We start from the raw sequence: 15,816 nt of genomic DNA, 5'->3' as shown, positions 1-15,816 counted from the left end.
TGGGTAAAAAACAGTCTGGATGGCCAGGCCCAGAGAGTTGTGGTGAACGGAGTTAAATCCATTTGGTGGCCGGTCACGAGTGGTGTCCCCCAGGGCTCGGTTTTGGGACCACTCCTGTTTAACATCTTTATTGATGATCTAGACGAGGGGATCGAGTGCACCCTCAGTCAGTTTGCAGATGACCCCAAGTTGGGTGGGAGTGTTGATCTGCTCGAGGGTAGGGAGGCTCTGCAGAGAGACCTGGACAGGCTGGAGCCATGGGCTGAGGCCAACTGGAGGAGTTTCCATAAGGCCAAATGCCGGGGGCTGCCCTTGGGCCACAACAACCCCCAGCAGCGCTACAGGCTTGGGGAGGAGTGGCTGGAGAGCTGCCAGTCAGAGAGGGACCTGGGGGTGCTGATTGACAGCCAGCTGAACAGGAGCCAGCAGTGTGCCCAGGTGGCCAAGAAGGCCAATGGCATCCTGGCTTGTGTCAGCAATAGCGTGGCCAGCAGGGACAGGGAAGGGATCTTACCCCTGTCCTCGGCACTGGTGAGGCCGCCCCTCGATTCCTGTGTTCAGTTTTGGGCCCATCACTACAAAAAGGACATTGAATGACTCGAGCGTGTCCAGAGAAGGGCAACGAAGCTGGTGCAGGGTCTGGAGCACAGGTCGTACGAGGAGTGGCTGAGGGAACTGGGGGTGTTTAGTCTGGAGAAGAGGAGGCTGAGGGGAGACCTCATCGCCCTCTACAGCTGCCTGAAAGGAGGTTGCAGAGAGCTGGGGATGAGCGTCTTTAACCAAGTAGTAAGTGATAGGACAAGGGGTAATGGCCTCAAGCTGCACCAGGGAAGGTTTAGACTGGATATTAGGAAGCATTTCTTTACAGAACAGGTTGTTAGGCATCGGAATGGGCTGCCCAGGGCAGTGGTGGAGTCCCCATCCCTGGAGGTGTTTAAGAGTTGGGTTGACATAGCGCTGAGGGATATGGTGTAGTTGGGAACTGTCAGTGTTAGGTGAACGGTTGGACTGGATGTTCTTCAAGGTCCTTTTCAACTAAGTTTATTCTGTGATTCTGTGATTCTGTGATTCTGTGTACTAAAATATACATGCAAAAATGTAAAAATTGTATTAAATAGTATTTGTAAATGTTCAAATGCACAGAGAATCTTGTACCACATTTTAAAAGAAGTAATTTATTTTAAAAATACAATATTTAATAGACATAATTTTTATTCTTTTAATATTAGGAAATATTGCACTATGTTTAGTCAGAATACTAACTACATAGAAAACATTTTTTCTTTAACCATTTTTCCATCCCTTTCATTGAAATCATACAGTTCTAAAATCACAAATATTGTCAGTAACTTTAGAATCATTTCTATTACATAAAAGCAATATGTTTCCCATCCAATCTTTTTTTTTTTTTTTTAGCAAATTAATGCAAGTGGTCTGCATTCTATGTTTATTGAACATATTGTCATTTTTGAGGCCTGTTATTTAAGAAAACCAAAACCTAGATTGAAATAAAATGTTGAGTACAGAAAAAGAACTCTAAAGCTATCACATCTGACAAAATTTTTTATGATACCTTGTGCAGAAGAGCTAATAAAATGCTGTCAACTTAAGTATTTGGGGTTTTTTGAATCATTTGTCTTTTTTTTTTTCTAATTATAAAACAGAACAAGAAAACTGGATAATTTTTTTAAATTTATTTTTCTTTCATTTTGTGTAATGTAACTTACTTGAGTGACCATCCAGAAAATATTCAACTCTGTTTTTAGAAAAAAGGCTTACAGCAAAACAAGCTCCCTGAAATCAATTTATTAATAAACAAATGACTTTTTTTTTGCATTTATTTGTTATAGTCTTCTAGAGTAAGGTGGTGCAAATTCCAGGAACCATGTACATTTTTGGTGCGAAAACAGTGTCTTTTAACTTTGAAACAAATATAGTTCTTCCAAATAGTTTAGCAGTCCAGTGCAGCCTCAAAAATTATGTTTTCTCTAGTGTTTACCTAATCTGGTCTGCTGAAAAACTTTTCCATGGATTGCTGGGACTTAAAAATTCTTACTGGAGCTATGACTAGAAGCACAGCACAGCTAAATGCTTTTTTGTTTCCTCTCGTTCAGTAGTTTAGAATATTAAAAGGTATTTTAAATCTTCTGCTTCTCTTTTATTCATGCAGCTAATGTGTGTATCTAAATGTATGCAGATAAATGGGAGGGACTCATTTAATACCACATAAACATCTATGTGACTGTGCTGACGAAGTTGCTTAAAAGACAGTATTTGTCATTATGTGATCTGTAGGTTCAAACTGTTGAACCACCAATAGAGAAAAAGCAAAAAACATTTTTTGAAAGAGAAAACATTTCAAAACTTCTTTTAGAAACAAGTCATGAAAAAGTAACAACGAAAGCATATTCTCATATCTGTTTTTTTTTTTTTTTTTGCTAGATTTCTTCACACTGGTGGTGGGTGGAAAGCAGTATAATTTAAATTGGTCTGGAAGCAAACGTATGAGCATTTTTTTCCTTCTTTTTTTTTTTAATTGTTTTTGGTTATAAAATCCACCAGAGAGTATCTTCTTCAAAATTCAATTCATCTTCTTGAGTGTTAGTGTTTGCTTTGGGAGCTCTACATTATTAGATTGTATGGTATATGTTTGGAGCTATATATCTCCCTATCTCCCCAGCGTATTCACATCTGAAGAGTCCGTACATGAATTATTCTACCTAAAGGCACATATAACATTCACCTCAATGCGTCTTTTAAGTGAATGTCAGAGTAAAGGAATCTGAATCAGAAATGCACAGACCTAAGAACATTACTTTTGGTAACCTGTTAGCTGTTTTGACAGAGCTAGAAGAGACCATCTTGAAGAAGAAAAGCTGAGATCTTCAGAACAGAAGTATTTTATTCTTAAATTGGCACTTGAATAATACCCTGGCCAAGGTTGAAGAAGGTCAGATGTAAAGAGCTTAGTTTAATCAGCTACAGGTTTATTAATTTAACTAATTTGGGAAAGATCTAAAATTAGTTTGTAAAATACAGGTCATTATTTAATCTAAAATCATTCCACCTGGGAAAATGTTGACATCAGTTCTCTTTTCTCTGCTGCTGATCTCTGGCCTAAGACTCGTATCTATCCATTCTCTCATTAAACCAGCAAATAAGAAGGGGAGACATTTTTTTTCTCCCCTTATCCCCCAGTTTTTGATATATAGGCTTAATAATCTCTAGAATCAATGTCCTACCCCATTTCATTCTCCAGTGGAATTTCAAATGATGAGATTTTTATTATATCTGAGTCATTTTGTGTATCTTGTAAGACAATTCACAGGGCTCATAAAAGGATAAATCCAGGGAGCCTAATCCACTGCTGGACAAATCTTATTTTCTATTATAAATATGTTTATATATAAATTTATATGCACAGATGTTTACAAACACACACAACTATTTGAAATTAAGCAGTAATATGTAGTCCCCACTGACAAACTACCATTCCACTGACCAGATATGGAATAACAGGAGGGTGGAGCTCATATATTGCAAATGTGAGGATTCAGATCTTTTAAATTCAAGGTTTTTACAATTTGTTCTCAGTTTCCTTGTCTCGTCATGTTATAAGGTTTCCTGTTCCTTTTAAGAGGTTGGTAACTTCTGTTCATCTCTCTTTTGAATGACTTGGTGTGAAAAAGTGCAGTATGTTGGTGTAGTGTTTTTTATTGGTTTGTTTGATGATTTTATTTTAACTGAAAAGGAACGTGTTTATGTGGATGAAGTGAGATGATATGATAGTAAAAATAGAATGAAAGTTAATACTAATATTGTCGTCATATTAGGTAACATCAAAGAAAGAGTAGAATCTTGTTATTTTATTCTTCTGAAAATGTTGTTATATAATTTGATTATACTTAGTTACTTGAAAATTCGGTCAGATTTCATTTAGATGTTGGTTTGTATATTATTTCTATAGTATTATCCTTCTTCCAGGAATGTGTAGCATGTATTTAGTTTGCAGTTTTTGAAGACTAATAAGTAATTTCCAAAATTCTTTTGATTCGTACACATGTGTTTATACATTAGAGCCAACAGAAGATTAATCTGTGCAATATATTAAGTTGTGTCAACTTAGAAACTCCTGATTTACTCAACATGGATAGGGAAGGTGAAAGAAAACACTGTGCCTAAAGCACTTTGAGAAGTGAATCAATCTTCTCAAATCCCCAAGTAGACTAGCACAGTCACTACATCTAACCAAAAAATTGATCCTTTGCAAAGATGAAATGAGTGTCTGATTGACAAGAAAGGGTTTATACAGCTTTTCAAACGTCCTCAAGAAACAAAGGCTAATGTGCAGATTTTTTTCAAGGCTGCCTTTTCCAAATGTTAGCAGGGAAAGGAAAATCCATAAACCCACCAATACCCTCACTGCAATTCTAAACAGTCATGATTTTGTCCATCATAGATGCCTCAATCCCAAATAATATTATATTATGAAGGAGCACTAATTATGTAGTATGCATTCCAATTTGAAAATCCTGTTCTAAGTGTCTGTCCACTGCTGACTTTTGTAAGACTTGTCACAGAATGAGTTCCTAAAGAGTAACAATGAGAAAAAAAAAAGTTAATATCACAAATTTTGTGGATAAGTATGATCCATTTTTATAACTGTTTGCTCACTTTTCAAATTTGGGATACAAAAAATGAATATGTAAATATTGGTTGTGGTTGGCAATAACAATAATTTGAACATTCAGAGAAAATACTGGAACTTCATAAATAAATATAGATTTTTATTGAAAATGTCCAGCTTCAACGTGTTTTTTTAATATTTCTTGTGTCAAGAATAGAATGTCTGAGTTATTTTTTTTTACTGTCTTTTCTCAGTGTTTAGGCCTGGACACCACCATCAAAACCAATTATTTTAGTCTCTGGGCTTTGGAGTATTCTCAGGTAAATGAGTGTGCCTGTCTGTCTCTGATGTTTTCCGCAAAGCATATATTTCACTTGCCTATGACAGAAGCAAATCCAAATCTATGTAGTACAGAATGATTTAGTACCCTATTTGATGTTACAATGTGCCCAAGAAAACTGGCACGCATTCTAGCACCGATTAAGAGGTTAAAACTGCATCTCACTTCAGTAGTGACAGATGCTTTGTGTGTATTGAGCTGTAGTAATCCCATGATAGTTGAATAATTAGTATATTGAACTATTTTTTTTCATTGTAGCAGAGACAATAATGGGGCCCGTAACAAGGAATACTATGAAGATTTTCCTCTTGCTAACTTACAAATCACGTTAATATAGATATTGTTTTGTTAGGTTGATATTACAGTACTAAGATCACAGAAAATAGACATGTTCTTTAAGTTGTTTTATGAGTCAGAATATGTTAAGCACATGTTGTCCCAGACTGGAAACACTTTTCTTTCCTCTATAATGGACTAGAAGATAGCAAGCTGTACCACTAAAAACGGCTGAAATGCATTTTAAATTTTTAATAGAAGCTTAAATTAATTTATCTATCTGGATAAATTCACTATAGTTATTATTTATTATTCTTTTTACACACAGTACTTATAGCTGTGAGATTTGAGTATATTGGCTAGACCTTGTCTGTACATAAAAGCGATAACTTACATAAGGCCTAATAGTATGGCTACAAAGAGGTAGTTAAGGCTTCAGGACGACAAGATCTTCTTCATGACTGTGTAAATTACCTTCCTAAGGCCTACAAAAATATACTAGCCTTTAAGTAAAAACTTTTTTCTAAATAACAGGCTGGAGTTTTAAAGTATTATCAGACCTGCAGACTCCAGTAGCAACCATTCTGCCTCTGGAACCGTGCAGTGTCCCATATAGGCTGTGCTTTCACTTATTTCTAATAACACAATGTATTCTATGCAATCTTGTTACTACTGGTTGCTGTGTCATATTAGTTAACATTCTTCACTGCATATAGCAGGTCTCACTCAATTTCATGATAAGGAATACGGCTTTCTGGGATTGTTTTTGTTTGTTTGTTTGTTTTCCTTTCTTTTTAATTTGTTAAGAACTGTGATATAGGTCCAGAATCTCACTATACCCACCATTTAAAAATAAAATGCTGTGGGTTTCTGTCCTTCAAATAGGAATTTATAATGAATATATATGGTTCTAAACTTCTGCTTAATTTTTAAATAAAACATTTTACCAAGTTAATCTACCATTTAGATATTTTTTAATTAATTTTAAACATAGGACTTCTGAGAGGTTTGAATAGTTTTGTTTGTTTATTTTGGTTTGCTTAGGTTTTATTACTTTTTATTCCTTTTTCTTTGTATGTTTTGACCACTTTGGAATTCTCATCACAATACTATACAGACACATTTGAGCTCAGTGGCTATTTCTGAAACTCCTACAGACAAATCCAGATTTGAATGCAACTCTCTGGGCACCAGATGCATAATTTAGCAATCAGATTTTGTATTTGCTGCAGCATAACCTTGAAACCTGTGTACATAATCTGTTATATTTTGCACATATTTTAAAACCTAGCAGTAGATGCTCATATGAATTTAATATTGAAATCTATATAACCATCTCAATTTTTTATTCTTATGCATATTAATAACTATTCACTACGAGTATTTTTATTATGGTCAATAATCAAAACCATAGATATTTGTCTAATGAACGTTAGATCTTTTTTCCCCACAATAGAATTTGAGTGTTTATTGTCAGTTAGTATCATCCAGAGTTATGCTTACCTTATGTGTATGTATTTTCCTTAAGTATTTTTTTTTTTTTTTAAAAAAAGTAAATGTAATATTTGTGTGTGGATTTGCTTTGGTTTACTTTCCTCCTTTCACCTGAAGAAATCTCCACAAGATGCACTTGATTTTAGGATGGCAAAGTGCAACTTGTAGTAGATCTTACTTAATTTAAACTTAAACCCAAAATTCACAAGAAATAAGTGAGGATAGAACAGAGACCAAAGTCTTAATCCACAAAGCAGAAATTCAACTCACTTGACATGCAGTATCCTACTTGGATGTCAACAGATGGTTTCAAACTGTAGCAAAGGTTGAATTTCTTTGACATTTGAAGCACAGTGGTCTTTAACATCTGGTGTCCCCTGATGTGTGCTTGACAGCTCATTTCAGCAAGGGATACACAACATCATATAGGCATTTTTTTCCAGCTTGTACATCTGGGAATAACCTGGCCCACAAAAGATAATACCTTTTAAAGTATTTGGATACACTATTATATTTTCCACATTTTTTCAATTGTTTCAGCAGCTCTAACATTTACAATTAGAGGTCTAATCTGCAATAAGAAAAAATATTTGTTCACACAACAGCATGTACTTTTCCATTGCTCCAAAATAGTTGAACGACATACTGATTTTCTTGTATATATGTCAATCATTTACAAGCAAAATTTTCAGCAGTAACATTGATGGAAGTAAATAATTCTTACAGAAATTATTGTTAATATATCATTTATTGAACCATGGCTTTAATTCTATTCTATTGTTGCATTTATTTTTTTTTTCTTCTTTTCATAAAATAAAAGTCAAAATCCATATAAAAGGGACTTCATAAAAGTGTTCGATATCTTGTCAACATAGAGAATAAAATTTGTTAAAATATGTGTTTTAACTGTGAACATTTATTTGTTTTCAGGTGTAAGCAACAACCAATGCCATTACTTCAGACAGCTTTAATAAGATGCAGATACATTGAATTAATGACTTTGGTCCTTACTTCTTTTTCCTTGACGAAATACTTTCATTCCCAAAGTGGAGTTGGTCAGTGAGTTGACATAAATGGCAGAACAGCACTATGCATTCATTAATTTCTGCAAGAAACATATCCCAACTCTGAAATCTCAAATTTTCTTTGTTAAATGATGGGATCTCCCCATTTAGAAAGTTACTTTGTGGTTGCCTTCAGCTATTCTAAGACTGCTCTGCCATTTCCTGTCATCTCCACTTACTGATCCAACTGAAACTCCCCATGGTGGATGGGAAGATCTTTATTTTATTTCTTCTAGCCAATAAAGAATAACAGAAATAGGAAAAAATGAAGATGTTGCTTTCCACTAGTACCCTGATGTGCAGTATCATCAGATTTCATAAATTTCCCTGTTCTGAAGAATAATTATTATTCAGTTTGGCCAAATTAACTGACTTTTATGATTACTACTATTTATACTTTTCAGTGATCCTTCTCTAAAATGACAGGTGACTTTTTACAGAAGCTGAACAAACACAGCTGACATAAGAACCCTACTAGGTGAAGACAAATTTATTTTTAGATATGAAGTTCTTATAGAAGCATCAAGTCTTTACAAATAAGTCCACAGTCTCTTTGTTCAACTCTAGAATTAACACTTCATGCACTAAATTTATTTACTTCAAGGCAAATTTATTGAAGAATTTTCATAGGAAATTGGCCAAGTCAGAAGACACGTCCACTATAGGTCTTTTGTCATATGTCTCAGTCCTGTACCATTTATCTTGGTCACCCTGGATCATTTCAGATTGCATTGAACATCAGTGTGAGGGTAATGAAATTAAGCTAATAGTACAACCAGTGGAAGCTAAAAGTTGATGAATTTTACTGACAAGTGATTAAATTCAATGGACACCTATTAAATTCAAGGGATACCTAGTCACACAAGATGCATGAACAACATTCCACCTTTAACCATCATGTGATTTTTGAGAACACAGTGATAACTGCTGTATTTAGATTATATCGTGCCCTGAAATGTATGATCTGACAGCTCTGAATTCTGATGCTAGTAAAGTTCCCCAGGTCTGTTTGATTTATTAGTAGAAACATAGCCCAAAGACGCTGTATGTTCAATCAGTCTGTAGAATTTTGTGGCACTGAATGTGTACAGAGTAACTCCACCTCATGAGTGCAGTAGATGGAACCTGTTCAGTATCTATTGCCTGCTGATGGTAGACACCCATTCAATACCAAGAGCTGGTGCTTTGGTAATGCAGGCCTATGCATTAAAACAAAACTGCTGCTCATTCTGACTGACGTGCATGATCATTTTGTTAGCGCACGACTTTTTGAAAGAAATATGATCTCTGCAACCAGTCTTTGTCATAAGACATGATATAAACATTTACTGTTGTCTATATAACAGAAGAAATGTAATTCACTCAGCTTTAATCCATGGCTTTCTACTGTCTGCCACTGAACTCACTGAATAGATCTCTAGCTCCCATGCAGATACCTTAGCAAATTTAAAATCTCAGATCTTACATTCCCTCAGAGAGATCTTTACAAATAAATACAAGACTTTCACTTTGTCATATCAGACCTGCTTAGCTTTATTATTGACACATATAATCTTCAGACATGCAATAAATCAATGCTGTTTTAGAGCTCTTTGTATTCACATCAGAGATTGTACCCTCAGTCTTTCAATCCTAGATTATCCAGTTTTTTACATGGATGAGTAAAGTTCTTGAACTGATTCACTGTGTATTCTTTGATTTCCAAATCATTCCATTTCTATAAACCATGTTTATAATGTTCAGGGTCTTTAAATGTGTATATCACAAAACTGTAAGTAACGTTTGGAATCCATTTTATTAATTCCTTATATTTTTAGGACAATACTCCAGCAAATTGTAGCAAAATTATCTTTAGATGGTAAAGAGCCTTAAAATAAGAAACAGCTTCCTTGTCAATTAAATATTTAAACATCGATAAATCAGAACTATTTATTTTATGTTAAGTATCTGAGCATTTTTGATAATGAGCTACAAATCAACAAATCATTAAATACAAGATTAACAAGTCACATAAACCCCCCTTGATATTAAAGAACTTACACCATTAGCTGTCAAACAGAACCAGTGTAGTTTAGAAACTGATAGGTCTTGCTTGTGTGCTGTTCTGTTTCTGCTACAGGCCAGTATACATACGTAGGTGAAATATTCATGTGGATCTAATGTTCATGCCTCACTTACCTCCCATGTTAAATTGCCTTGAGAGGTTGGTACTATTCAGGGAATAAATGTTTCCTATGCAAACTTCCTGCAAACTTTGAATCTCTTTACTACAGTTCTTCACTTCATATATTTATTCTAGCCTTTTGAGAGTCCATGGGGCTGGATTTTCTCATTAATGTATTGCATTTCACACCAGTCTTAGAATGCTAGAATGCTCCTATATTTTAACAGGAATGTGGTTAATTTGTAATAAATGTCACTACATCAAAATAATGTGTTGTCTGACTCATACAATTTACTGAAGACACAAGAACTTTTAGTATTTCTAAATGTGAATAAAAAATGGCATCACCATTGGCAGCAGGGATATAATACAATGAATCACATCACACATCTGGTAGATACATTCAGAGTTGTTTGAAATTGTCAAATGGTTTCATTCACAGACGTAATAGTGGTCCCCTGTGACAAGATTTTAGACAATTTAAGCTTGTATGACTTGTCATTATCTCTTAGTATCTAACTCTTGAATTTGAGAAGTGAAATGAAGAAAATTCTTCTAAGGTATATTTCTAGTATGACAGAATGTGCCTTCTCTGACATATTCCTCTCTCTATACAAGTAGCTTTCTCAGAAATGGTGACTAGGTTTAATCCATTGAATTATTTTTTAAAGTATTTGATGATTAAAAATACATTTCCATTTTGGTCTTGTCCTTTTTAACTTAACAATAAAAGTAGCTTCTGTTCGTTTGTTTAAACTGTATTACACTTGATTTTTCAGAAAACCTTGAAAATTTTAATGAGATTTTGTGAATAAAGTTTAAAATGTTATCTTCTTCCTTCAAAGATTAAGAATAATGTGGAAGTGATATCACCTATCAACATATAATTGCTTCATATCTTAGAGCATGAACAGAAAAAATTACCCATAAGACTTTTTTTCTTTTTTTTTCTTTTTTTTTCTTTTTTTTTTTTTTAATAAAAGAAAGGGGGAAACTATAATCTACTAAACCAGATGATAGTAAGTTGCAGTCAAAACTATCTTGTATCTTTGATAAGTAAATTACTGAGAAAAGAGATGAGCTCAAAGGTATGCACAAAACCATTAAAAACAATAGAAATATTAATCTGCTTGTAGGTTAGATATTCAGAAAGTGCTTACTTATGGTGCACATAGAGTAGATGAGTAACACAGGTCTACTGGCCTATGTAGTCTAAGGTTAAAGTTTAACTATCTGAAGTTAACTGATGTGATCTTGTCTTACACATCTATGGGTATAGACTGGTAACTGTAGTTTGCTCATTTAATCAGTTATGATAGAAGAAACAGAATGTCTGAGATAATTAATGCCCAGCTCTGTACAACACACAATTTTAACTCAAAATCAACATCCTGAACAGCACTGAAGTTCCATTACTAAAGAAAGGAAACATCAGAGACAAAGCAGACACAACCAAGCATACCTCTGGCAGGCCATTGCCAATGACACATTCTGCATATAATAAATAGCCCGTTTCCAGTTTTATTATTTATAAACATCAGGGAATAAACCAGACAAGAAAGAATAAAACTTCAGAATCCAAGATGGTAAAATTGGTTGGAACTCCTATTTGAAACACACGCCACTACTATCCTCCATTACTGAAATATATTCCTGTTTCTTATTCACTTCTCATGCCCTGAACAGTAGTCACTGAAACTAAGTTGAAAAATTAATGATACTACAGCCACAGCTCTAGCAGTATCTCTTAAGGCTTCCACTTGATTTTGAACTGCTCTTTAGGCATAGCTTAACTGCAGGAGTGGAAGAGAAGGGAATTTTATGAACAAACTACATTAGTGCTGCTGAAATTGACAATGTAGTCTAGTCTGTGCAAGAAGCATTTGGTCAATCACCAGTCTTTTGATTATCCCCCATGTGAGGGAGGGTAGTGCTTAGAACTATCATATCAGAAAACTAGCACATCAGTATTATAAAATTCCAGAATGTCTTACTAAGTAGAACAAGTACAGATCACAATAGTTACTGGAATTACTTAAAAACTATTACAAATCTAATTAAATAATGAAGATTTAGAATATCTAAAATATGGTTGAGGACTATTTTCTTGTAGTCTACTTAAGTAGCTCTAATTTATTCAGTTCTCTCTGTGATGATTTTTTATATAAAAATATACCTTTCTAAACTTTTTTTTTTTTCCTCTCTGAATCTAGGCCAGAACTGAGCTGGGGAAAACAAACAAACAAACAACAAACAATCAAACAAACAAAAAACACAAAACAAAACAAAACAAAAAGGAAGTAAAAACACTGAGTGAATGAAATTAAGGTTTAGTGCCTCACCTTTATACAAACATAGCACAACAAGAATTACATCAGCTGGACATATAATTTCTCTACAGAATGAATTCCATGTAAGCTTTAAGGTACACATTTGACAAAGTTATAAAATTAATTAACTTGCAAGAGTTTAAGTTTGCCTGCCAAAATTCATTATAGTTCAATCTCTGTTATCTTTTTCTTACTGGGGAATTTTGAAAGAGTGTTACAGGCTAGACAAGTGAAAATGACAGACATGTAACATGATTCAATATTTACTGGATGATGTGCCTGCATTTGGAAATCTAAAATGAGATTGCATTTTGTAAGGTTTGTGGATTCAAGAGAAGGCTATTAAACCTTTTTTTTTTTTTTTTTTCCTTTTCCCCACCCCCCCCGAAATGTAATTTTCAGACTATATATACTTTTTAATTTTTTTAAAAGCCCCATTTTTGTGCTTATGGCATGCTAACCTAGAAGTGAATTTATGAAAAATATAAACATTGTGAACTCAGAAAACAAAAAGAGATCTCATCCTGAAAACTTTCCTCTTTAAATCTTACAAGTCTCTTCCTAAGATATTCATATTACTTATATTATGTAAAACCAAATAAAAGACTTGTGACTCTAGGTATGATCAAGGAGAGTACCCTTTACACAAAAAAATATTTGTGTTTCAGAAGCCTGTATCAGTGGTGCAAGCACTTCCTCCTTCAGTTCCCTTCTTCCTCCATTAAAATGATCTTGTGGGGAGAGTCAGACTTTGAGGAAATTACTCCACAGTGTTTTTAACCATGCAAAGAATAATTTCCGAGAGGATAGTTCAGGGATATAATATCCCTGGTTAGAAACATTCTGTTTAGTTGTTCTTCATGGAAATTTATTCCAAACATCTCCAGCAAAGCACGACCTCTAGCCACCTCAGAAGGACTTCATTTCAACAATGAAAAGATATGCTACAGGACTTTTTTTTACATCACTTAGATATTTCTTAAAGTAATAGAGTGAGCTGCTGGATATAAAAATTTAAAAAAAAAAAAAAATGTGCACAATGAGGAGGATGTATTCCCTTCAGCTTATTTTACTATTCTGCTGATGTGCCCTTCAGCATAGATACTGGTTTCATAATTCACCTTTCACATTTATTTCATGCAGTTTTCACCTCAGCTTGGAGGGTTTTCATTCAAGTATTGACCTGATCTTACCCTTCTGAACTTGTATGACTGACTACCACAGTATAAGACAAAAATCTTCTGAAACTGTAATATGCAGCTTCATTTATGGACAATAGATTTTTGTTTAGCTTGTTTCCTTTTCTCTTCCTTGCTTGAATGCCACATAATGATAAAATGCAGTTATAGGTCAAAACCAGACCATAAACTCTTAGAATATTAGAAGATTATGTATTATGAAAACTTTATGCTGTTTATTTCAGTAGAGATAGACTAAAGAAATTGGGACTGTATAATAATTCATACATATTGTATGTTCCATCTGTGAGTTATTTGGTATTGTTTAATTGATGAGTCTAAGGGGTTAACTCAAGCAGAAGCTGACAGAATAAATAGAAAGGAGACAATGAGTTGACAGCAGCTGTTCAAGCAAATACCTGAGACAAATGCTTTGAAGTCTATCCCTGCCCTCCTGCTGAGCTGTCAAACTGGTTTGATCAAGCTCCAGTCACAGGTGCAAACAGAAAGATTTTCATTACCTTTATAAAGGGACATACCTCCCAAAGCTGGACTCAAACCTTAGCTGAAACCAAGCTTCCACACCAGAGATCTTCAGATAAGTTGGGCCTGTGTAAGTGTTCAGGTGAGACAGATATGCAATAAATATTTTCTTATATTAGAGCTTCTTTTTAGTTGTTATTCCCTTTTTAAAACTACACAATATTTTATTTGGCAAAGGCTGTTTCAGATCAGTGTATTAACCACTTCATTAAAGCTCTGAGAAAGCTTGCAGGCCATTTAGACCTATTCATTAATCACATGAAGTTCAGTAGAAGGATTAGGTCAAAGATAACATGCAGTTCTTCTGTACTGCAGGTCTTGACTCAGGTAGAGGTCAAAAATACAACTAGAACTGATATCACAGCAAGGATGACCTACGTGTGAATATATAATGAGATAGGGAATTATGTCAGTAAATAGAATATTGTTCTAGATAGCATGTAAAATGAGAACAGACATACTTGTACATCAATTGCAGATTCAATGTAAGAAAATTTCAAGCACTAGGAAAATCCTATTATTAAAAGTTTACACCACATAAACCCACAGTTAATGTGATATGCAGCTTTATTCTAGAAAATAAAAATCTTTACTACTTAAAAGTTCTTAAAATAGACCTGTAGTTCTCAGATGGTTGTTTGCTTAGCAGTTTTTGCTGTTTAGTGGTGCAATGCTGAGCTTGCAAACAAATCATTTGGTGTGTTTTTTGTCCCTCATTTAGCCTTTAGAGAGCTACAAGGGCAGAATCTATCTGGTGACAGTGGAATTCATCTAATCAAAACCAGCCATCTAAAGTAGGAATGTTTATGTCTGAAATAATAATTCCAGACTCCCTTCATAGTTAATAGTGGGAAAAAAGCACTTGTAGGGTGTGATTTATACTTGTAAGGTATAATTTATTTTATTGTAACATAGCCATGTAAAGTAGGACAAAAGATGTTCCATGTTATTGACGAAGATGTCATCTGGTTATTGTGGAGTTTAATGACACAGAAAGAAATTAGCATGTTGAAGTCAGGATGGCTGCAGAGTGCTAAAATCTGTGTAAAAGCCTTAAAAAGCAGCTTAAGGTCCTGGGAGGATCTGTCTGTGAAGGAAGGTTATAAAGCCACCACATGCCAGCCTGGAGCACCCTGAGACCTGAGGTCTCTGTCCCAAGTCAATGGACATGGCAGTTGTTTTCCCATTTGAAGTTTTGTCCATTAGGAAGGCTGAGCTTGCATTGCAGGGAGGCACACACGCTCTCCCACACACGACACAAACACAGTTGGCCACACCTAGTGCCACAGAGTGCAGCCTTTAACAATGCCCACACAAACACTACCAAGACTCATGTAAAACTAAAAGTAGGGATGGCAAAATCCTGATTGTCACTCTCTGCCTGATCAGGATTGCGGTTTGCCAGTGAAAGCACACACCTGCACCCCCTAGATTCACAAGCATACCTGTATTTGTGGGTCCTGCGAATATCAGCATGGGCTCGCAGCCTGTCTAATAGCCCCGCCCAGATCTTGGGCCCTCAGGTATACAGGTGTCCTACTCACTGGCTAGTTCAGCATGATCACTAGCAAACAGATGCACACACTCACACACTTGACTCGCAAGCACCCCAATACTCGCAGATCTCTCAGATAACATCATGGACTCCCAGCCTGCTTGATATCCATGCCTGGACCCTGGGCACCTCAGACTTTGAGTCTTACCAGAAACAGGCTTTCATCCTACTTATCTGCTAGTTCAACATGAAATTTTCTGCTGAATGGCATGTACACATACATTGGGTTAAAAGCACTAGGAGAA

This window comes from Athene noctua, chromosome 1, assembly GCF_965140245.1.
Source record: "Athene noctua chromosome 1, bAthNoc1.hap1.1, whole genome shotgun sequence".
NCBI classification, from domain to species: domain Eukaryota; kingdom Metazoa; phylum Chordata; class Aves; order Strigiformes; family Strigidae; genus Athene; species Athene noctua.
This window is presented reverse-complemented; position numbering follows the sequence as displayed.